This window comes from Lemur catta, chromosome 14, assembly GCF_020740605.2.
Source record: "Lemur catta isolate mLemCat1 chromosome 14, mLemCat1.pri, whole genome shotgun sequence".
In the NCBI taxonomy this organism is placed as follows: Eukaryota; Metazoa; Chordata; class Mammalia; order Primates; family Lemuridae; genus Lemur; species Lemur catta.
Window position 1 is genome coordinate 32,006,534 of NC_059141.1, and position 23,998 is coordinate 32,030,531.

The 23,998-nt window shown below is 38.0% G+C and overlaps 1 long non-coding RNA gene across 1 annotated transcript in view; it reads left to right on the forward strand.

Annotated features, from left to right (window-relative positions):
* The window catches only part of LOC123650032, a 73,145-nt gene extending 50,748 nt beyond the window's left edge, over positions 1-22,397 (forward strand). Inside the window, exon 4 of the long non-coding RNA XR_006739233.1 lies at positions 22,316-22,397. This is a non-coding gene — a long non-coding RNA (uncharacterized LOC123650032). The remainder of the gene's footprint in view (positions 1-22,315) is intronic.
* The last annotated feature ends 1,601 nt before the right edge of the window (positions 22,398-23,998 follow it).

Genomic DNA, 23,998 nt, shown 5'->3' on the forward strand with positions numbered 1-23,998 from the left:
AATTAATGAGTTTGAAAATATAATTTATTTCATTTTAAGTTTATATCATTTACATTTTAATAATGGTTAGGCTTAACAACTGGCTTGCAAAATTCCTGAACATTTCACAATTGGCTCTCAGGATCTCACATGAAGTGGCTCTAGCATACCATTGTGAATAGTACCCTTGTGCATGGGGAACGACTGGTGCAGAGGGGAGGGTTGCCTACTTTGCAGGTGTATGTTACACTTGTCTGGCTAGTGATGAGAAAGGGCTTCAAAATGCGGAAGATGGAAGAAAGTAAGAAAAAAAGGAAGAAGAATCCTTGAGGAATGATTGAATGAATCATTTTATAAACATTTATTGAAAACCTATATGCAGAGATACAAAGATGGGTAAGACACAAGCCTTATTCTTAGAGTTCACAGCTAATGGAGCAGGTATTTATTCATCTAATCATTCATTCATTGATTCAATCAATCAATCAATCAATCAATCCATAATTTTTTTCTCTCCTACTGTGAACTCCATGGAAATAGTTAGCAAGATATCACAAGCAAATAATTATTAATATGATGCAAAACATTAAATGCCACAGTAGAAACATATTTTAGGCTTGGGCCAGTGTCTCATGCCTGTAATCCTAACATTTTGGGAGGCCAAGGCAGGATGATCTCTTGAGGCCAAGAGTTCAAGAGCAGCCTGGGCAATAGAAAGACCCTATCTCTACAAAAAATTAAGAAAATTAGAAAAGAAAAAGGAAATATATTTTAAAATTCATTAGTTCCTAATGATTTTACTATATTTTGCTATTATTTGTGTCCTGATGACTATTTATGTCATCATACAATTATAACTGTATGGTGGAAATATTAGGGGAACATAGAGAAGGAAGGGATAAGTTGTCTGGAAGGATTGGGAAGACTTTCATACATTCCATAGTTGCATGTCACTCTCTGCTTCCAAATTAATTGTCTCACTGGCTTTGAAAAGGCAATGGGCTTCTTATCTTTCTTGCCTTTTACTCTTTATTTGATCGGGCGGCTCTTACCCTAACTATTTATCCAAATCGGAACCAGCCTTTAGACTCAGTTTAAATTTGACCTCCTTCCTGAAGCTTTCGCTGAGCTCCTTCACGCCATGGCTTTATGTGCGCCCTTGGAGCTGCAGCGTTTGCTGACTGGAAAATTCTTTTGAGTAATCTCCAATTGTTGACTGTGTGCATCAGTGTAAGGTGGGCTGAACATACAATAATCACGGCTGATAGACATCAGTAGATTTTAGAATTCTAAGGCCCTGTCACATATGATTGATTAAAAAAAGGAATTGTAAATTTTTGCAAGGTCATGAATTCTTTGTCTTATTCAACATAATCATTTGATAGCATATGAACCCAAAATGTAAAAGTATAAAGTATTTTCAATAAAAGGGTGGTCTGAGGCCAGGAGAATGCCATGTTGTGTGTTGGGAAGAAGATGGGCCTTAGCCTCAGGTGGACCTGTGTTTGAATTCCTTCCCTGTCATTTCTTAGCTTGTATGTCCTTGCATGAGTTATTTCATTGTTCTGAGACTTTATTCTTTCACCTGCAAGTGAGAGGTACATCTATCTCACATGACTATTGTGAGCATTTCTAGACCATGAGATTATGGACAGAATGTTACTCGTTGTTCTGTCCTTAGTGCCTGGCACCAAGTTAGCTTGCATTATGTATTTGTTAAAAAAGAATGATTGAGTCAGCTCTCAGTTATTACTACGAAATCGTTTAGAAATATCATTACTTCCCACTGTAGTGGAATAGGCACATGGTCGTTTCTTCCATTCGCAGAACCAAAATAACAACTTAGATTTGTAACCGATCAAGGAAATCAAACTAATGTTAAAACAAGAAGTGAAATTAAGCACTCAGTGGATTTGCTAACATGATCCAGTTCCTTCCTGTGGTCACTCACTTTAGATCTGTCTGTACCGTTTCCTAAAGTCTCAGGGCACTGCAGTTTTCCATTTGCTGGGGTTCCTGTTCTTTTGAAGTTGCAGAATCATTCTGTGCTTGCAGAACCCCTGAGTTGTAAGCCGATCTGAATAGCCTGTGGTGAGGACTGGGGAGAAGGGCGTATATTCTAGGCACACAGTACTCTCTTCTATGCTGGTGACTTCCAGAATTATTATGTACCAACGGCAGTCATTATAAAGAATGAGACCTCTGATACATTCCTCCTCAGCATCTTTGCATTGGTGACAAGGTTGAAAAGCTGATGCCTGTTTACTGATTCAGGGCTAGGATTAAGTCACTGTACTGTATGTGGTAGGCAGAATAATGGTCTCTCCAAAGTGTCCACATCCTACTCCCCAGAACCAATGAATATGTTACCTTTCATTGCAAAAGAGACTTTGCAATTGTGATTAAATTAACAGTCTTAATGTAGACAGAATATCCTGCATTGTCCAAGTGGGCCCAGTGTAATCCCAAAGGTCTTTAAAAGTTGGAGGAGAGAAGCTGGGGAGTCAGAGAAGGAGAAGGAAAGCTGGGAGCGGTGGCTGGAGCAATGTGATTACTGGCTTTTAAGATGCAGGAAGGGGCAAAAAGCCAAGAAATCTCTAGCAATAGAAAAGGTAGGGAAACGGGTTGTTTCCTAGACTGTTCGGGAAGAATACAGTCTTGCTCATATCTTTTTTTTTTTTTGAGACAGAGTCTTGCTCTATAACCTAGCTTAAAGTGCTGTGGTGTCAGCCTAGCTCACAGCAACCTCAAACTCCTGGGCTCAAGTGATCCTTCTGCCTCAGCCTCCCAAGTAGCTGGAACTACAGGCATGCGCCACCATGCCCGGCTACTTTTTTTTTTTTCTATTTTTAGTTGCTCTAGAGACCAGTCTTGCTCTTGAACTCCTGACCTCAAGCAATCCTCCCACCCCAGCCTCCCGGAGTGCTAGGATTATAGGCATGAGCCACCACGCCTGGCCCGCTAACATCTTGATTTTAGCCCAGTAAGACTCATTTCTAACATCCAGATTTCTAACATCCAGAACTATAAGATAACAAATTTATGTTGCTTTTAAGCCACTAAGTTTGTGATAATTTGTTACGCAGCAATAGGAAACTTAAGACACCATACCTTGCTCCTACCCAGTAAATTACAATAACTCATTGCTCCCAGTCCTTCTAAGACCTCACCCTTCCTCTTTCTTTTCCAGAGCCTTCATCATCTGAACCTCCCTCTCTGTCTGAGGCTGAGCACTATTTATTTCTTCTAGTCACATTGGTGCCATTACTGCCCCTCTAAAACTCCCAGAACAAAATACCTGCATACACATACACACACTGCCCCAGAATAGCCCGTTTGCTCCTCCTCACACGTCCACATTCTACCAGTTATTCCAGCCTCCCATCAGTTCCAAAAGGCTTCTCTGACTATTTCACCCTTATTGATCTCTCCTATTACTGAACATTTATAACCAGTTATATGCAGTTTGATATTTGATAACTAAATGTATATGAGAGGGCTAGGACACATATAGTTTCTTCTACAACTCCTTTGCTAAGAGCTAGATAAATAATCAAACTCAAAAACCACTTGTCGCCTTAATCATTCTTCTGAATGTACTGAGCTGTCAACCTTTGGTCACAGGTTCCTTGCTGAGCCCCAGATCCTACTAAACTGTTACAGCTTCAGGTACCTCAGGCCACAAACTAAGTATTTTGGTTTCTCAAGAACTTTGATTCCAGTCTATGATTCTGAATGGCTGCCTCAGCTGAGAGTTTCAAGCTTGTGATAGACTCATACCCACCGCAACCACGAAGTCCAAAGTCATGCACCGATTCTGTACAGTCTGTGCCACCAAAAATATTTGTTCTCTTTTCTGTTTAAATTGATCACATCACCCTTGCTATCTTCCAAAAATTTAGTTGTCATCCTAGTCTGATTTAGTGTTGACTTGCAAAATATTAATAGCCATAAGTGGTTTTGTCTTTGTAAGTAGGACTTTTGTTATTTGGGTTTCTTTGTTTTTGTTTTTGTTTTTGTTTTTGGAGACAGGGCCTTACTCTGTCACCCAGGCTGGAGTGTGATGGCATGACTGTAGCTCACTCTACCCTCAAACTCCTGGGCTCAAGGGGTTTTCCTGCCTCAGCCTTACAAAGTGTTGAGATGACAGGCATGAACCACCTTGTCTGGCCAAGTTTTTGTTATTTGGAATGATGTTCTCTGTATGGTCACCCATCTGGTTTTCTCCCTTTCTCTCTCTCTCACTCATGAAAGTCAAGTGTCATGTTCTGTGTTCTCTAGTTATATCTCACTAATACTTTCTTTGAAATACAACATATGCAGGTATGAGGCATGAACCTCATATTTTAGTATCAATAAATGAATGCTTGTATTAGTGCTATTTTCCAACAAAGTGAAAAAAAGTGAAGTGGAGGCAACAGCAACACTGTCTCCCTGCTGACCACCCCCAAAATTGTTACGGGAACCACTTCCTCCTTGTGACAGCCTTTTTGCTCAACTTTAGCTACCACCATTGGGATCCTGCTGCCTCTTAAAAGGGAAGTGACTGCTTTTTATGATGAACAAGACTCTCCAGCTCTGGCCTGATTACATTCTCCATCTAGCATACATACAGGGGAAGCCAGATTTTCATTATAAATAAATAAAGGCTGTAATGAAAATTCCAGTCTGTGCTCTAAAACTGAAATGGCTTCTGCTGATCAAGAGAATGCAAACTGACCTAGAACCAAAGTTTTTCAAAGGCTGAGGACACAATAATACAGCATTCCTAAGGAAAATATTTCTAAAGATTGAGAACATCCCAGCATCTAAACATCACAGCACAGTTAATTGTCCATGTTGGACAGTGGAAGAAGCCCAGTAAATAGCCCTCCTGTTTTCCATCAAATTCCTACGTCAATCTATCCTGAATACTACTGCCCACAGCAATTTTTCTAAAATCCTCATCCAGTGCAGCCAGTCCTCTGTCTACACCCTTCACTGGAGCCCATCCCCCATACTTTGTTGAAGCTCATCAGACTCTAGACCCTGCCTGCTTTACCAGACTCCAGGCCTGCCACTCCCACCTTACAAGCCACACCCCAGAGATGCGAACTTCCTAGAGGTGCCCAGCAGCCCTGTGCTATTTCATGCCTCCATCCCATTGTTCATGGTGTGTCCCTCACAAGAAAGTCCTACCTCTGTGTCTGCTTGGCAAATGGCCCTTCTTAGCCCATGTTCAAAACCCAAATGTCACCTGGGTACAGTGGCGCGGTGGCTCATGTCTGTAATACTAGCACTTTGGGAGGCCAAGGTGGGAGGATCACTTGAGCCCAAGAGTTTGAGACCAGCCTGGGCAATAGCAAGACCCCATCTCTATAAAAAATAAAAAATAATTAGCTGAGCATGGTGGCGTGCACCTGTAGTCCCAGCTACTTGGGAAGCTGAGGCAGGAGGATGGCTTGAACCTAGGAGTTTGAGGCTGCAGTGAGCTAGGATGATGCCACTGCTCTCTAACCTGGGGAACAGAGCAGGATCCTGTCTCAAACAAACAAAAAACCGAAATGTTCATAGGTGTGCTATTTGTAATACAGAGAAACTAGGAATCTCACAAATGTCCATCACTATAGAATGGATAAATTATTGTATAGGAGATTACTTAATATGTAACAATGAAATAGAACAGACTACAAGAACGTGAAACAGTATGGAGAACTCTCACAATAAATGTTGAGCCAAACAAGCTAGACACAAAGGAATACATCCTACATAATTTTGTTCATATAAAGTTCAAAAAACATGCAAAATTAACATGTGGTATTATTATAGAAGATAGGATGGTGATTACCCTTGAGGAGGACAAGAGCTATGAGGAGGCAATATGGGGAATTCTGGGAGGCTGGTACCATTTGTTTTTCGATCTGGGTGCTCATTATATAGGTCTGTTTTCACTTTTTGAAAATGTATTAAGCTGTATTCTTATGATATTTTTCACTTTTCTGAATTTTTGTAATGAAAAGCTGAAAGAAAATCCAAAGTCCAACTTAAGCACTATTTTTACAAGATAAAGAGAATTATTTACTTCTTCTAGGTATTCTGCATTGTATCTCTGTATTGTGTGTATTCCTTCTTGCAGGTTGTGTTTGTCACACTGAATTGAAATTTATAGAACTGTATGTCCTTTTTGTTGGATATTTTCTGTTTGCCCTTCCGGATTCCCTCTGCTCCCTTCTCAGGCACACTCTGTATCTCAACAAGTTTGCTTTTACTCCAGTTGGGTCCAACTAAGAGGATGCACCAGCAAGGATCACAGTGAAAAGAGAGTAAAGAGTGTTCACTGACCTCCCTCCTTCTCTGCCAGCCGCCCCTAGTTGGCTGTCCCCTTCTACCAAAGGCCACAACTCTTTTATCTGGCCCTCTCCAAAGGTGACAGCCACTCTCTGAGCTCTCTCCTCTTGTCCCTTCAGTCCTAAAGGGCACCTTTCTGTTGCTAACCCTGGCATATTTTACCATCCCTTGTTTGTTTCCTTTAACTCTGCTCACAACATAGTAAATAATTCTTTTATTAAACTCTCCTAAATTATTCAGTTTGTATGTGTATGTGTTTTCTCCTTGGACCTTACTGAAATAGCATGCTTTCCCAACTCTACATCTGCAATCTGAGATCTGATACCAAGTTTTACTCATATTGGTATAAACCACTAACTGGTCCCTCTCAATAGTAGGGACCAAGAAATATTTACTGAATTTTATATTCTAAGAACAGCCTAAGATAATCCAATTTATTAAAGTACATGTATTATAAAGCCAACTATAAAAAAACTATGAGTTTGTAATTATACTCAAAGAAGATCAACTTTTCAAGTGGTCAAGGATCCAACTGCTTATTCTAAAAATTGATGAAAAAAGGGAAATAAGCATTTATCCTGCCTTTCTTAGGAGGAGGACTATGTTTCAGGATCCTCAAATAGTCAACGTTGAACAATTCTTTATGGAAGCATCATGGCAAATAAACACAGGCAGAATGGTAAAATCAATAAATTACCATTTTGAAGCCTATAACGAAATAATGGAGTTGGCTAATTATCATCAGTGGTTGCTAAAACCATTGGTAAAAAGTTGACGCAGAACATCATAATGGATAGATTAGAGTGACTTTACCTGATCAATCTCAGGTGATCAATCTCGACACATTGAAATTGGGAAGAACAGACATTATAAGCTTCTTCATAAGATGCAATGGAAGACACAGAGCCCTACCTGTAAAGTATTCCTGCAAAATAATTAAACCTTCATCCAATAAAGGTTCTAGCTCTGACAACCAGTTTGTAGGAAATGCAGAGGACAGAGAAACATTTTAAATATCCAGCATGAAATTACAATCAGCCAATCTAGTGTGTGGGAAATTCTATAGGGTAAATAACCTGGCTTCTTCAACAAATAGTGGGATAGGGGAGAAGGGGAGAAAGTCCTGTTATAGATCCCCCCCCCTCAAACAAAGGAAAACAAACTTGCAAAAGACATACCTAAGAAAGGCAACATGTGAATTTTGTGTAGATCATGTTTCAAACAAACCACTGTAAAGGTATTTTGGAGATAATTGGGGTCAATTAAACATGTACAGGGTATTAAAAGTATTAATTTTATAGGGTGTGATGATGGTATTTTGATTATGTCAAAAAATTTCTTATCTTTAGAGATTCATAAGATAGAAATTGGATCATGGAATAGATAAAATACAAGTGGTAGAAAATTGGTAAATTTTGAATCTTGGTGATGGATACATGAGGGTTCATTTTATTATTCTCTTTACTTTGGGAAATATTTGAAATTTTCCATAATTAAAAAAAAACTTTTTAAAAGGTGTATTGCCCTGAACTGTCCCTTTCTGAGGTTTATCTTCTTGAAGCTTTGCTCTGGATTCCCTTTGTTCTTCCTCAGTCTACATTTCTGCCTGGGTGATTTCAAACACATTTACAGTTTCTACTGTCAATTCTTACCTGGATTATTGCAAGTTTCTTAGCTTGTCTCCCTGACTTGGATCTATATAATTATCTCTTCTATAGCCAGAATAATTTTCTTGCTCATTTGTGTTGTGGTCATAATTTAGTTCCTTGTGGTTTTTAGGACCGAGGTCCCTTTTTCCTTGCTGGTTACCAGTCGAGGGTCATTCCCAGCTTCGAGAGGCCAGCTGCCTTCCTTGGCTCACGGTTCCCTTCCTCCATCTTCAAAGCCAGCAACTGTGAGTTGAGGCCCTTTTGCACTTTGAATCTCTCCTCCTTTCATCTTACTTCTCTGATACTTTCTTCTTCCATAGTCTTCACTTTTAAGAAGTGTGATTAGATAGGGACCGCCTGGATAACCCAGGATAATCTTTCCATCTCTAGGTCCTTAGCTTAATCACATCTGCAAAGTCTCTTTTGCCATGGGAAGAGCATACTCACATCACAGTGTCTGGGGTTAGGATGTGGACATCTTTGGGGGTGGGGATGGGGCATTATTCAACCCACCACAGAAGGCCATGTTTCTACTTATTTCCTCTTTGTTTTCTCTCACCCGGCATGTTTTAACATATAAAAGCCCTGAAATCAATTGACAATTATAAAAGTTCTTCTATCTACCTTCTTTAAAAGGAGTAGTAAATAACTATGAGATCCTTAATGCTGTTAGAGATGTAACACTATGGCCTGGATGCGTAAGAGCAAATATTTTGGAATATTATAACCTTGAGATATAAGACATTCTATTTCTTAGGGGCCACCTCTTTGTAGTCACACTAGCTTAATTTAAAAATAATCTATTCCAGGCTGGTCACAGTGGCTCACGCCTGTAATCCTAGCACTCTGGGAGGCCGAGGCGGGAGGATTGCTCGAGCTCAGGAGTTGAGACCAGCCTGAGCAAGAGCAAGACCCTGTCTCTACTAAAAAAATAGAAAGAAATTAGCTGGACAATTAAAAATATATATAAAAAAGTTAGCCAGGCATGGTGGTACATGCCTGTAGTCCCAGCTACTGGGGAGGCTGAGGCAGAAGGATTGCTTGAGCCCAGGAGTTTGAGGTTGCTGTGAGCTAGGCTGATGCCACGGCACTCTAGCCTGGGCAACAGAGTGAAACTCTGTCTCAAAAAAAAATAAAATAAAAATAATAATCTATTCAAGCTAGCTTAATTAAGAAGTGAAGAGTAATTTTAATGCAATATCTCATAGAATCCAAAGGAAGAAGTATTACACATTTGAACCGCATAAAGGAGTGGATGAGAAAGAAGGAAAGCCATCAGAAACTTTCTCTCTTCACCACCTTCTCGCATACCACTCCTGTCTGCAAGTGGTTTGTATTGATGTCTGTCTGTACTTCTCTCCCACTACCAGACGCTGCTTCTGCCTGCTCTTCGTGCTTCTCCCTACTTGCTCAGGGTCCCCGGGTTCCCAGCATGGTCTGTCTTTTTTTCTTTTTTCTGAGACGGAGTCTTGCTCTGTTGCCCTGGCTAGAGTGCAGTGCCATCATCATAGCTCACCGCAGCCTCAAACTCCTGGGCTCAGGCTCTGTTCCTGCCTTAGTCTCTGGAGTAACTGGGACTACAGGTGTGTGCCACTGTGCCTGGCTAATTTTCCTATCTTTAGTAGAGACGGGTCTTGCTCAGGCTGGTCTCAACTCCTGAGCTCAAGCGATCCTCCCACTTTGGCCTCCCACTGTGCTAGGATTACAGGCGTGAAGCAGGTTGCCTGGCTCAGCATGGCCTCTTATTTCAAGTTCTAGGAGCTGACTCCCTGGAGCCTCTGAATTCAAATTTTAAATTCTTGATGAAAGGACCTTGTTTGACGTGTCTTGAGTCAGGTGTCATCACTGTTTTTTAATCAACTGTGACTAGAGGGCAGGGCCCTGTACAGTATGAATATTCAGGGTCATTGTCAGATAGGCAGCCAAAAAATTGTCTTCTGCCAGTATCCAACCTTGTTATGTTGATGTGCATTTTGTTTATTTACCATTAGATACTTCCTTTTCTCTAACATGAATAAATGTTATATATTTTATTTGGTCACCATTTGCTTTAATATGGAGTATTAAAATATTATGCTTGGATGAAGTTCCTATGACTTAAAAATACTACAGTTTTAAAGATTTTAAAAGTTTAAAATTTTAAGATTATTGAACCTCAGCTCTGTCATTAGAAGGAGGGAGAAACATATTATCCAAATGTATGATCATAGTCATATAGAATTCACATAGATAGTATTAAGCTCCCATCCCCTAAGTCACATTATAAGGTGACACACTCATAACAACTCCTGGAATAGGTAGTGTTGCTAGTTATTTTATTTGATTTGGCTCTTTGGATGACATGAATTCTTTTTTTGGCTATCATCTTTGTTTCAATCCCAGGAATTTTTGGCTATTTCTAAATGTTCCTTTTCTCAAACTAAAAATCTCCCCAAATTCTTTTAATGTCTTTTCTGACTAATTTTCCTTTTCCACTAACTCCGGATATTTGGTTTCCTTTGCCCTTCACCTCCATTGTTTTATATTCTAGATCTATTTTTTTTTAACTTTAAGATTAATAGATTCTTTGGGGAGGGTCATTAAAAATTATTTCCTTACAGACTAGACATGACTTTTTATTCCCAAGTCTAGAACGTTTCAAATTATGTGATTATGTTAATATATATGTATGTGATTATTTTTTATTTCAGCATATTATGGGGGTACAAAAGTTTAAGTTACATATATTGCCCTTGCCCCCTGCCCCGAATCAGAGCTTCAAGCATGTTCATCCCCTGGCCGGTGCGCATCACACTCATTATATATGTTAACAGTGTGCTTACTTATCTGTCTGCTAAACAAACCAGCTCCCTTGAAGACATGAGGTGGCTTTCTTCTCCCTATGTCTAGGGTGTAGCACAGCTCCTGACACATAGGGGAAAGAATTGAGTGTATAAATAAATGTTGTGAACATTTAGGCATATTCAGTAGAGATCAATTAATTAGATTTGTAAAAAGCTAGTAAAATAAATTAATGAAAAAAGTATGGGCACATCAGGGTTCATTTAAGGCTTGGTATTTAGTTATGAGGATATCTTTGTCTGCATTATTCCTTAAAGCCTGGATTTTCAATCCTCTCCAAATATTATCCAGCCCCTCAATGCTCAGCTCAAGTGTTAGCTCTATTCTTCCATGATCTTCCGAACCATAAGTGATTTCTCCTTCTTCTTTGAACACCTTTTGCTCTTTGTACTACTTTTGTGATAATTACCAACATATCAGTGAATCTAACATACAGCTCTGGATTGCTGCCAACAATGAACTCATTTTATTATAAACTCAACATTGTAAATTTCTTGTATAGCACACAGATCTATTTAACTTATTTTTGTATTCTGCCTCTCCCCAAACACCATGCTTTGATCTAGGTTAGTTATGACTGTATGTTTTCTGAATAAATATCATCTAATTATATTTGTTCTGTTACCCAGCTGCACCCTAGGCAATTGCACCTATAGCACTACATCTAAATGAAAAGATGTGTTGGATTTGAAGAGTGCTTAAGTTTACTACTACCTTTCAATATTCTAAGGATTGTAGTGTATGTTACATGAGATTCTTATGTCTTTAAGTCTGCTTTATTTTCTTTGGTATGAATTTTGCCAGAATCAACTGGAGATCCACAGACCAAAGTTTTACATTCCAATTTGGAAATTTAGGCAATGTGTCTTTTATGTTTGATAGTATAACCGAAAACTGAGTTTCTTACAGGTAGGTGAATGTCTTCAACTTGCTTTACTGATTGAGTTTCCTGACGTTTATACTGATATTTTGGTATACCACAGACTTGGTATGCAGACCTAAATTATGTTTTTCCTCTTCCCTGAAGCTCTTACCTAGCTAGTCTAAGCCAAAATGATAGCTTGGGGGATAAGAGGCATAATACATAAAGAGCACACATTCTGTTTGCTGACAACATGATATTATATATAAAACTTCTGAGGACTCCACCAAAAAAGTGTTAGAACTCATAAACGAGTTCAGTAAACTTACAAGATACAAAACTGACTTACAAAAATAGCATTTCTATATACTAATAATGAATTACCTGAAACAGAAGTTAAGAAAATTATCACATTTACAATGGCATCAAAATAAAAATAGGAGTAAATTTAACCAAGTGAAAGATGTGTATACTGAAAACCACAAACATTGACGAAGGAAATTGAAAATGACACAAATAAATGAAAAGGTCTCCTGTGTCATGCATTGGAAAAATTAACACTGTAAAAATGTCTGTCCTAGCCAAGTCAATCTTCAGATTCAACGAAATCTGAAATTCAATCAAAATTCCAATGTCATTCTTCACAGAAATAGAAAAAAACAACCTTAAAATTTGTATGGAACCACAAAAGACCCCAAATAACCAAAGTAATCTCAACTAAAAAGGACAAAGCTGTAGGCATTGTACTACTGGATTTTAAAATATAATACAAAGCTATAGTAATCAAAACAACAGGATAAAAACAGACACATCAACCAATGGAATAGGATAGAGAGCTGAGAGATAAAGATATATATCTATGGTCAATCGATTTTCAACAAAGCTGACAAGAACACACAATGGGGACAGTCTCTTGAATGAATGGTGTTGGGAAAACTGGATAGTAACATGAATAAGAATAAAAATGGACCCTTATCTTATCCCTTATAAAATAATCAACTCAAAATGGATTAAAGACTTAAATGTAACACCTGAAACTGAAAAACTACTAGAAAAAAAACATAGGGGAAAATCTCCATGGCAGTGGTCCATAAATTTTTACATAAATTCTGGAGCTAGATGGATTTGAGTAAAAATTCTTGGTCAACCACTTACTGGCTATGTGATAATGGGCAACCTATAAGTCTCTAGATGCTTTAACATTCAACTGTCTAAAATGGAAATAAGTCAGTACTTAATTCACGGAGTTCTTATGAGGATTAAATGAAAAAATTTATGGACCAATGCCATGGAGATTTTCCATTGCTCCATGGCAGTGATTTCTTGGATGTGAACCCCAAAACACAGGCAACAAAAGCAAAAATACAAATGAGATTGTATCAAACTAAAAAGCTTTTGTACAGCAAAGGAAACAATAGAGTCAAGAGACAATCTACAGTTTGGGAGAAAATATTTGCAAGTCATACATTGAATAAGGGACTAATATCCAACATATGCAAGGAACTCAAGCAACTCTATACAAGAAAATAAACAGCCCTATAAAAAAATGGGCAAAGGACCATTTCTCAAATAAAGACATACAAATGGTCAAGAAATATATGAAAAAATGCTCAATAACTCTGATCATCAGAGTAATGCAAATTAAAACCACATTGAGATATCACCTCATACCACTTAGATTGACTATTATCAAAAAGATAAAAGATAACAAGTTTGCAATGGTGTGGAGTAAAGAAAACCCTTGTACACTCTTGGTAGTATTGTAAATTAGTACAGCCATCTTGGAAAACTAACAATAGATTTACTGTATGATCCAGCAATCCCATCTCTGGGTATATACCCAAAGTAATTAAAATCAGAGATGTCTGTACTCCCATGTTCATTGCAGCATTATTCACAATAGTCAAGACACAGAAGCAACCTAAGTGTCCATTAATGGATGAATGTTTTTTTAAAAAATTTTGATATATATACACAATGGAATAATATTCAGCCATAAAAAATTAAGAAATTCTGTCATTTGTGACAACATGGATGAACCTAGAGGACATTATGTTAAGTGAAACAAACCAGGTCTAGAGAGAGACAAATACCATATGATCTTACCTGTACGTAGAATCTTAAAAAGTTAAACTCATAGAAGTAGAATATAAAAAGTAGAATAGTGGTTACCAGAGACCGGGGGTGGAGAGATCCAAGGAAAGGTGAGACATTGTCAACAGGTACCAAATTTTGGTTAGATACAATGAGTAAATTCTGGCAATCTATTGCACAGCATGGTGACTACAGTTGATAATAATGTATTATATATTTCTAAATAGCTAAAAGGGAGGGTTTTAAATGCTCTCACCACAAAGAAAAGACAAATATTTGAAGTGATGGATATGCTAATTAGTCTGATTTGATTATTCCACATGTATTGCAACATCACATTGTACCCCATAAATATAGGTAATTATCATTTGTCAATTAAAAATAAAATAGAACTTAAAAAGAAAAGCACAAATTCTGGAGCTTGATAGATTTGAGTGCAAATTCTTGGTCGACCACTTACTGGCTGTGTGACAATGGGCAATAAATCTCTAGATGCTTCAACTTTCAAATGTCTAAAATGGAGATAAGCCAGTACTTAATTCACAGAGTTCTTATGAGGATTAAATGAGAAAATTTATGTAAAGAGCATAGGATGATACCTGTCACTGTTTAAGTGTCCAATAATTATTTGCTATTACCTTAGTCAATTTTAAGAAGAGTTGAAGGTTGAGAATGAAAGTTTATGGAGTGGCTGTCACCTGCACAAGGCACGTGCAAAGATTAACTCATTTGAACTTTTATTACTGGAGGAAAAACAATCCACTTCCTGTGGGTTTTCATAAAAGTTATCCTTCTTGGGAATGTAAAAATACTATACTATTAAAATAACATTTTTTGACAGACAAAAGCATTTCCTTAAAGTTTGCATCCCTTTAATACCCTGGATTTGCTTTCTGCTTAAAATATATTATTTTAAATTAAGGAATGAAATTTGAATTTCCATATGTTGGCATTGCCACTAAAAGAATTTCTTTCACAGTCCACAATCGCAATACATGCAAAGAGACTCTCTCTTAGAACAAAGGCACATGCCTCATGACCTCATTGCTCTTTTGAATTTTTAGAGAAACTCTCATATGTATAATATTAACTTATTTACATTGAGAAATTTTTGTTTCTTAAAAGTTTCAAAGTTTCACATCTTGAAAGTTTAAAGACTGGAAAGACTTTGTCTAGGACTGGATGAAGACCAGCTACACTAGGAGTGGTTGTATGGCAGGAAAAGGAACCAACAGAAACAAACTATGCTTCTTTCTTACAGGAAAGAAAGGGAATTAGACTGCTAATTGTTCCAAGCAATTAGGTGTGGAAATGCAGGAAATAGGCGTGGGGTATCCTAATCTGATAAACAATTCACCATACCAGTTTAACAAATCCAAGTCATAAAATGGAATACTTTAATAACTATCCTACATTAACAAGTGTGTGCATGCATGTGTGTAATAAAATAAAAAGCTTCTAGGAAATCTTGAAGGACTACAGCAATTTAAATCCAATGATTTTGCCATCAATATTACTCTCTAAATTAGTTTCAATTCAATAAAAACAAACAAAAACTAAAAACAATTTTGGGTCATGATGTTATGGCAGGCATTATACCAGGTTGAGCCTACAAAGTTGAATAAGCTGTAGACATCATTCTATGAAAGCTTACAATCTGGTGGCATAAGGGTTTCTCTATCCTCAAGTTTTAACTTTGAAACATTTAGCCATAAACATGAAATAATATAAAGCGCAACATCAAAACCTTCCCACCCCCGACACCCCCTACCTGACCGGCACCCAGTGAGTATCACCACCACTTGAGCACCTTAGTGTTGATCAGTTAGTACCACTTTGATGGTGAGTACATGTGGTGCATGTTTTTCCATCCTTGTGAAACCTGACTTCAAAGGATGGGCTCAATCTCTATCCAGGATAATATAAGAGGTGCTAGATCACCATTGTTTTTTGTAGTTGAATAGTATTCCATGGTATACATATACCACATTTTATTAATCCACTCATGTATTGATGGGCATTTGGGTTGTTTCCACATCTTTGCAATTGTGAATTGTACTGCTATAAACATTCTATTGCAGATGTCTTTTTTATAGAATGTCTTTTTTTTCCTTTGGATAGATGCCTAGTAGTGGGATTGCTGGATCAAATGGTATTTCTGTTTTTAGCTCTTTGAGGTATCTCCAAATTACTTTCGACAGGGGTTGTACTAATTTGCAGTCCCACCAGTGGCAGGTAGAGCAGGTGGGGTGGGTAAACCCACAGCTAATGGAGGCGGGGCACACTGTATGGGGGAGGGACATGTTTGTGGCCCTGACTTGAGTGAGGCAAATGCATTTCATGTAACCAAAATGTTTGTACCCCCATAATATCCTGAATTAAAAAAAATCCCTTTCTTCCTGAAACATATTTATTCCTTGCTCTTTTGGCACATGTATGTAAGTGATAAACTGCCTTAGTCTTTGTTTGGGAATGCCTACAATTTTCTTTCACTCTGTTATAATAGTTTGGTTGTGTAATTGATATTTTAAGAGTATCATGGAGATGGGGAGGAGATGATGGGAATAGGGCAAGTTAAAGCTCCACAAAGCTCTCTGTCCTTACTGCGATTCAGTGATTTTTCTTGAATAAACACTGTTTGGATTGTTGGTTGGATCACATTTACTTTCCCTCCGCAATCTGAAAATATTCATCTACTATTTTCTTACCTCTTTACTTGCTTTTGAGAATGTGCTGTTCCCCAATGTTTGTTTCTTTGTAGGTAAACTCTCTTTTGTGTCTGATTGATTTAAAAATTTCTCTGTCTTTATTGTTTTTCAATATCACCTCAATACAGTTGAACCTTGAACAATTCAGGTTTGAACTTTGCAGGTCCACTTATGTGCAAATTTTCTTCCACTTCTGCCACCCCTGAGATAGCAAACCCAACCCCTCCTCTTCCTCTTCCTTCTCAGCCTACTCAACATGAAGACTGAAGAGGACAAGGATGGAGACCTTTACGATGATCCACTTCTACTTTACAAATAGTAAATGTATTTTCTCTTCCTTACGATATTCTTAGTGACATTTTCTTTTCTCTGGCTTACTTTATTGTGAAAATACAGTCTTTGATGTGTATATAGTATATGAAATGTGTTAATTGGCTGTTTATGTTATCAGTAAGACTTCCAGTCAACAGTAGGCTATTAGCAGTCAAGTTCGTGGGGAGTCAAAAGTTATATGCAGATTTTCAGCTGCATGGGGGTTGGCACCCATAACCCCAGCATTGTTCAAGGGTCAACTGTGGCATGGATTTATTTATGGTTATCATCCTCAAAACTTCATTAATTTGAGGAATCTATTTCTTTCAGTAATTCTAGAAAATTCTTAGCCTTACCTCTTTGGCTATTATAATATCTCTTCCCTATTTTCTCTTTTTCCCTTTCTGGAAATCATATTAGACAAATGTTCAACCTTTTTACTTTAACTTCTACATTTTAAAATTATTTTTTATAATCTCCAAAGCTTTAATTCTCTTTGCTGAGTGATTCTGTGGAGGGTTTTTCTTACAGATAACCAATTCTTTCTTTTTTTAAAAAAAATTTTTTTTCTTATTTCAGCATATTACGGGGGTACAAATGTTTAGGTTACATATATTGCCTTTGTCCCACCCGAGTCAGAGCTTCAAGCATGTCCATCCCCCAGACAGTGTGCACCACACCCATTAGGTGTGAATATATACATCTCCTCCTCCCCCCTCCCACCTGCCTGACACCCGATGAGTGTTACTATTATATGTGCACTTAAGTGTTGGTTCTTTCTTCAGCAGTGTTGAATCATTGGACTAATAATGGAATAATATTTTCAAAGTTCTGAGTGAAAATCATTTTCAACTTAGAATTCCAAACCAGCCAAATAATTATACACAAGTGAAGACAAATTAGACATTTTTAGATAAAGACCCAGAGAATTTACTACTTACTATTGAGAGTATTCATTGAATTCTCAATTTTAATTGTTATTTATAGAAGTTCTATTTTTTTCCCAAATGGCCTGTATTTTTCTTGGAGATTTAATTTTTAAATTTTTTTCTTTAATCATTTTAAACATACTTATTTTATATTTTAATTTTTACAATTTCCATCATCTAAAATTTGTGGGGCTCTAATCACCATTTGATGTTTGCTGATTGTGCTGTGGTGCATTTTTTCTCCTAAAGAATTTTAAAATGTTTTTAAAACTGTTAGCTCATCTTTTGTAGGGATTTTTGATTTTTTTCTGAGAAAAAAAGAGTTTCTGAGAAACTCCTGTGGGAGCATACCTCCAGAGTGGTTTTGCATTTGTTTCTGCTGGAACCTCCAGGACATTCTGCCATCTTCAATCAAATTTAAGTTTAGTTTCCTGGCTTGGATATGCATGGACTATGAAGTTAATAAAGATATGCCAAATAGGGTATATTTTGCCAAATATATGCTATTTTTAAGAGCACAGATAAGAGTTACAAAAATTAGCCAAATTCTAGGCCATAAAGTAAGTTTTTACAAATTACAAGTATTTTGCAAATGTTCTCTGACCTCTAGGAATTAAATTAGAAAGCAATCATAAAATGATAACTAGTAAATCTCCATATGTTTGAAAATCAGGCATTTCACTTCTAAATTACCAATGGATTTAAAAAGAAACCACAAAAAAATTATAAAATGTTTTAACTGAATGACAATGGAAATCTGATAAATTAAAATCTTGTGGTATGCAGTTTGAGAAACAAAAATGAAATACTAAGTCCCCAACCACTAAACAGACCCCGTCTTGGCCAAGGGAACCCCAGAGAAACCTTAAAACTCAGTTCCTGGCCACGATGGGATGGGAGGTCAGACACACCTCATTATACCCATGCCTTGAAAATCATTAGTCTTTCTTCCCTAAGGGCTAAACAAGCCTCTGCAAAGGCTTGTTCCACTGCTGATTTCAATCAACTGTCTAATGCTGCTCCTCCCTTTTTGTGGTTTTGGCAAACAACTGACCAGCATTCCTTCCTGAGTAGAGGCCACTGACCATGGAGTGGTTTTGACCAGTCTATGGAGGATAAGCAGTGAGGGTTTTCATGTCTTCTGCTTCATGTTTTGATGTCAGAGAGCCAAAACCCCTTGGATCATGCTAAGGCTGCCATTTTTTGTACATGGCAACCTATGAGGAGCCATGAAGCTCAATTACAGATGCACATGTTTCTCCTTTCATAAATATTCATAACTCCTCCTATAGTTTGTTAAATATGCATATATGACCACCTTGCTCAGCATAAATTCCTGTGACCATTGTCCCTTCCTCCTACTACTCCTAGTACCTGCTCTCAGCTTCTGCTGTAGGCTATGCTTCCCAGCCTGCCAGAATGGTTGCCCTGCAGGCTGCAACTCTATGAGAAATAAAGCTCTCCTTTCCAAGTTTATGAACTTCATCGTTTCTTCAGTTGACAAGTTAAAGAAGAACTTAGAGACAATGTTATAGCCTTGAATAGGTATTAAAAAAAGAAAAAAAGCATAATACTCAATGATATAAATATCCATTTAAAAAGTTAGTGTTAGGCAGGGCGTTGTGGCTCACACCTATAATCCTAGCACTCTGGGAGGCTGAGGCAGGAGGATTGCTTGAGCTCAGGAGTTCAAGACCAGTCTGAGCAAAAGAGAGACCCCGTTTCTACTAAAAATAGAAAAAATTAGCTAGGCATTCTGGTGGGTGCCTGTAGTCCCAGCTACTCGGGAGGCTGAAGCAGGAGGATCACTTGAGCCCAGGAGTTTGAGGTTGTTGTGAGCTAGGCTGATGCCATGGCAGTCTAGCCTGAGCAACAGAAGGAAGATAAATCAAATAGAAAAGAAAGATACATTAGCAAAGGATTAACAAAGCAAAAAATTTTCTTTCAAAAATGAGTAAAGTTGGTAAACTCCTACTGAGAATCCTCAAGAAAAAATGAAAAGCCACAGATGATCAAAATCAGAAATAAAAAATTAGAAAATTAAACATCATTACAGATGCCTCAGACAGTAAAATAAGTGATTATTATGAATACCTGTATGGCATAAATTTGAAAATGTCCAGGAAATACAGAAATTCATGAAAAAAGACAATCCTGACTCTAAAGTAGAAAAATATTAATTCCATACCCTTAAAGAAATTGAAAAAAATTAATATCTTCTCATAGAAATCAAATGCAGAGAAAATTAAAACAAATTGCTTCTGGAATGTAATATTGTTTTCAAATTTCTGTTAATTTCTGCATTCACAGCTGGCACACTAAGTTATGATTGGCAGATTCATAGGGTATTCCCTTTTCCCCAAGTATAGGAGCTGCTCGGGAGATTAGGATGGGGCAGGACCAAGATGGGGGCCACAGCACCCACTTTTGTCCCTAGGAGACCCAGAATCCCTCACTATCTATCTAACACTTCCCTTTTCCATTTATAAAATACTGTAGGTTGAGCTATTATCTTCCTGCTCCTAGGAAACCTAGAATTTACCTTCTGAGAATTTAAAGATTTGCAGATACAAGTTTCTGGAGAGACATCTCTATTACTAGGGACATCTAGATTAGAGAGAATGGAGGAGTAGTGCCCAGGAAGTGGGGGAATTTGCTCTTGGAAACATGTTAGCAGAAAGTGGGTGGAGGTGTTTGTCAAGTGAGATGAAACTAAAGGGTCAGCTTTAGCAAACATATAGAGACAGTGAATTCTTGAGCTCCACTTTCTGGAATGTTTCTCCTTCCATGTTTAGCATTCTTTCATCAGATAGTCTCATTTATTTTTATTTCACTGCACTTTTACTGAGCACCCCCTATGTGCCAGACAACTTTCTAGGCCCTGCATATATGGAGATGTTGAGAGATGGTTCTTGTCCTTGAAGGAAATTAGAAATATTTTACCCCTAAATATGGAATTTTGACAAACTGAATTGACTGAAGAAACCTCAGATTCTCTCTGACCTTTCCCTCCACCACCACCTTGGGCTCTCCCAATATTGTTGACGTTTCTTTATCTGACTGAGATCCAGACCCACCTAAGAAAACAATTATTCTTTTTTTCCTTTCCCTGAAAAAACAGGAATATGACCATACCAGAACAGACTCTTTAAGAAGATAATGTCCTCTCAGACTCATTTAAATTCCAAAGGGAACTCTTTACCAGTTAATCCTTATTCCTCATGCATTCATCCTCCTTAGTAATCCTTCATTGTCCCTGAACAGAATTCCCGTCTTCCCCCTCTCATAACCCATTTTACCATAAAGTCATATGTTTCCAAACTCTATCAGGGAGTTGAATCTTTTTTTTCTGGGAGTTCTGTGTATACACGTTAAAATAAATTTGATAGCTTTCCTTTTATTTTATTTATTTATTTATTTATTTATTTATTTTTGAGACAGAGTCTCACTTTGTTGTCCGGGCTAGAGTGAGTGCTGTGGCGTCAGCTTAGCTCACAGCAACCTCAAACCCCTGGGCTTAAGCGATCCTACTGCTTCAGCTTCCCGAGTAGCTGGGGTTACAGGCATGCGCCACCTAATGCCCGGCTAATTTTTTCTATATATATTTTTAGTTGGCCAGATAATTTCTTTCTATTTTTAGTAGAGACAGGGTCTTGCTCAGGCTGGTCTCGAACTCCTGACCTCGAGCGATCCACCCGCCTCGGCCTCCCAGAGTGCTAGGATTACAGGCGTGAGCCACCGCGCCGCTTTCCTTTTATTAATCTCCTCTATTGTAAGTTTGTCAGGTGTGTGGACCAGGTGTCAGGTCCCAGTGTTCCCTGGTTTTTTGTTCCCAGTACTAAAGAATGGTTATTGGTACTGAGTCGATAGAGCAAATGAGCAGATCAAGCAGATGCAAACAAGCAAAGTGCCAAAGTTTATTAAAGCAAAGTACATTACAGAGAAGGAAGGGGTCAACCCCCACAAGTGGAAGAGACCCTGAGTTTAACAAGATTTTCCCTTTTATGCTGATTCTCTAATTTTATGTTAAGTGGGGGATGGAATATTCATGATTTTTCTTGGAGAAAGGTAGAGAATTCTCTACTTCTTTCTGGTTGGTCAGTCATGGAGACTCCCTATCGTAGACCAAACATCTTTTCGGTCTTTGGGGATTCCTTGACACATCATCTATTCCTTCTTGGAAGCCCCACGTCTGGTCAAATTGTTCCTCCTAGTAGACAAAACATCTCCTAATGTCATCTATTTCTCAATGGAAACCCCTAGACAAAGCATCTGATTTCCTTCCTCCTTTTCCCAACCTAACAAGTTGATTTTTCAGTTAACCTTCCAAGAGCTAAGGGGAAGTTTTCCCTTCATTCTGACATCCTCAACTCATAATCTCATCTATTACAAGTTTCCCATTACAATGGAGTGAAAAAAATAAAGTAAGACTTTGTCAAATGAAAATTAAAGCCTCAGGCACCTGTGAAGAATTGGCCTTACAGATCATTCATTAAATAAATTTTTTGTCAACATCCCATAAGCAAGGACATGCAAATTGTACTTATGTCTAGGAACTAAAACTAAAGCCTATCTGATTCCACAGTAATAATGAATTACATGTTTATATTACAGGTAACAGAACTGGAGACAGGACAGAATTAGACATTCTTCCACCTACCTGGGGCCATCTACATAATTGATGCTTCTTTCATTCCCTTATTTTGTAAAATGTAGATTCTGTTACTGAAAGCTCAGCACTTGTCCCCCAAGGCTGCATCAGAAGAATGAGGACAAGTGGTTTGAGGAAAAGGAAAGAGAAGTTTATTAATTTGCAGCTAATGAAGAGGTTGACACACTCCCATCTTAAGGTACCAATGTCCTGCTTCTGAGCAGAAATATAGAGCTTTTAAAAGGGAGATTTTCAGCTTCAGACTATTGCTGTTCAACTACAGTTGATGCTTCTGATTCATCCCATCTTCAGCTAAGACAATCTCTTGACCTTCCCCAGGCAATTCCCTTCCCCAGACAATTCTCCTGTGGTACAAAGAACAAAGGACATTCCCCTGCCCTCCTGACCACTGGCCTGAGGCAGGAATTCAGGTTTTAATTTCCGAACATAGTAGGGGAGGTTTTAGAGAGACAGAAAACATTTTTACCCCTTTGCAGCCATTCCCCCTGTTATAATTTCTTGGACATCACAAGAATGTAGCCACTATCTCATCAGACCCCACTCCGCCACCTTTATCCTTCTCTCTGTATGCCTTTAAAATGCTAAAGGTTTCAACTTCCCCTTCAGGAAAACAGCCACAGCTTGTCTGTAGTTCATGTTTTTCCTGGGTGCATCATAAAAATCTTGGCTTATTAAACCTCCATGGATTGAGATTTTTGCCTCAGTTATTTATTGGGGTTGACAGTTTCTTCAGTTGACCCCCTGAGGTCAGGTAGAGATAGGTGAACATTAACTCTAAGGAGAGATTCCAGTGGCATCATTTGAGGTATTAATGTGTGGGAGATGGAGGCTGCCTTAGAACAAGTCTCTTCAATCAGATGCTTCCTGATCACATAACAGTCAGTTGCCCCCTCTGTCTGTGTATTACACTACATCAGGAAAAGGTAGCAGAACCCAGCTTCCTGATATTTGGGGGTAAGGAACAGACTGAAAGCTCAGAGAATAAATATATCTCTTTGGAGAACAGAAAGAAGTTCCATGTAAGGAAAAGTCTGTGAAACAAAAGGCCAGGTGAGTACTTCCAGGTCCTGATACTAAGGTGGCTTGATCTACATAAGCCAGCTACCAAGGAAGTTGGCATGTGTAATTTCTGACATGTATCTCTCTTATCTTTTTATATTTTAATGATCTCGGCTACTAACTCATTTCATCACAGTAATTAATATGGTAGACTAAGAAGGAGTAATATGCCTGAAGGGGATTTGAGCAGCACATTACTAAGGCTGATTTAACTATAATCTATGATATGATGAGAAGAAAAAACATCTTTAGGTGTGGCTATTTTCACTGCATACTTGTGTGTGTGTGTGTATGTGTGTATGACATTGAGAATATCATCAGACCTAATCTGTTAGTCTAGACCTAAGTAGAAAATCTGTCTAGATATTTTGGATCTTGCTTTGTTCAGGAATGGTACTTTTATTACCATGTTCCAATCTTAACTTTTATTGTCTGAATTCTTCTGGCTAGGCTTCCCTTCCCGACCTGCACCCTCTTCCCTCATTAATTTTACTCTATCATTGTGTTATTTTTTTAAAAATCTGGTAGTTTTTAGATAAAAGTTGATAAATTCTATACTCGCATCA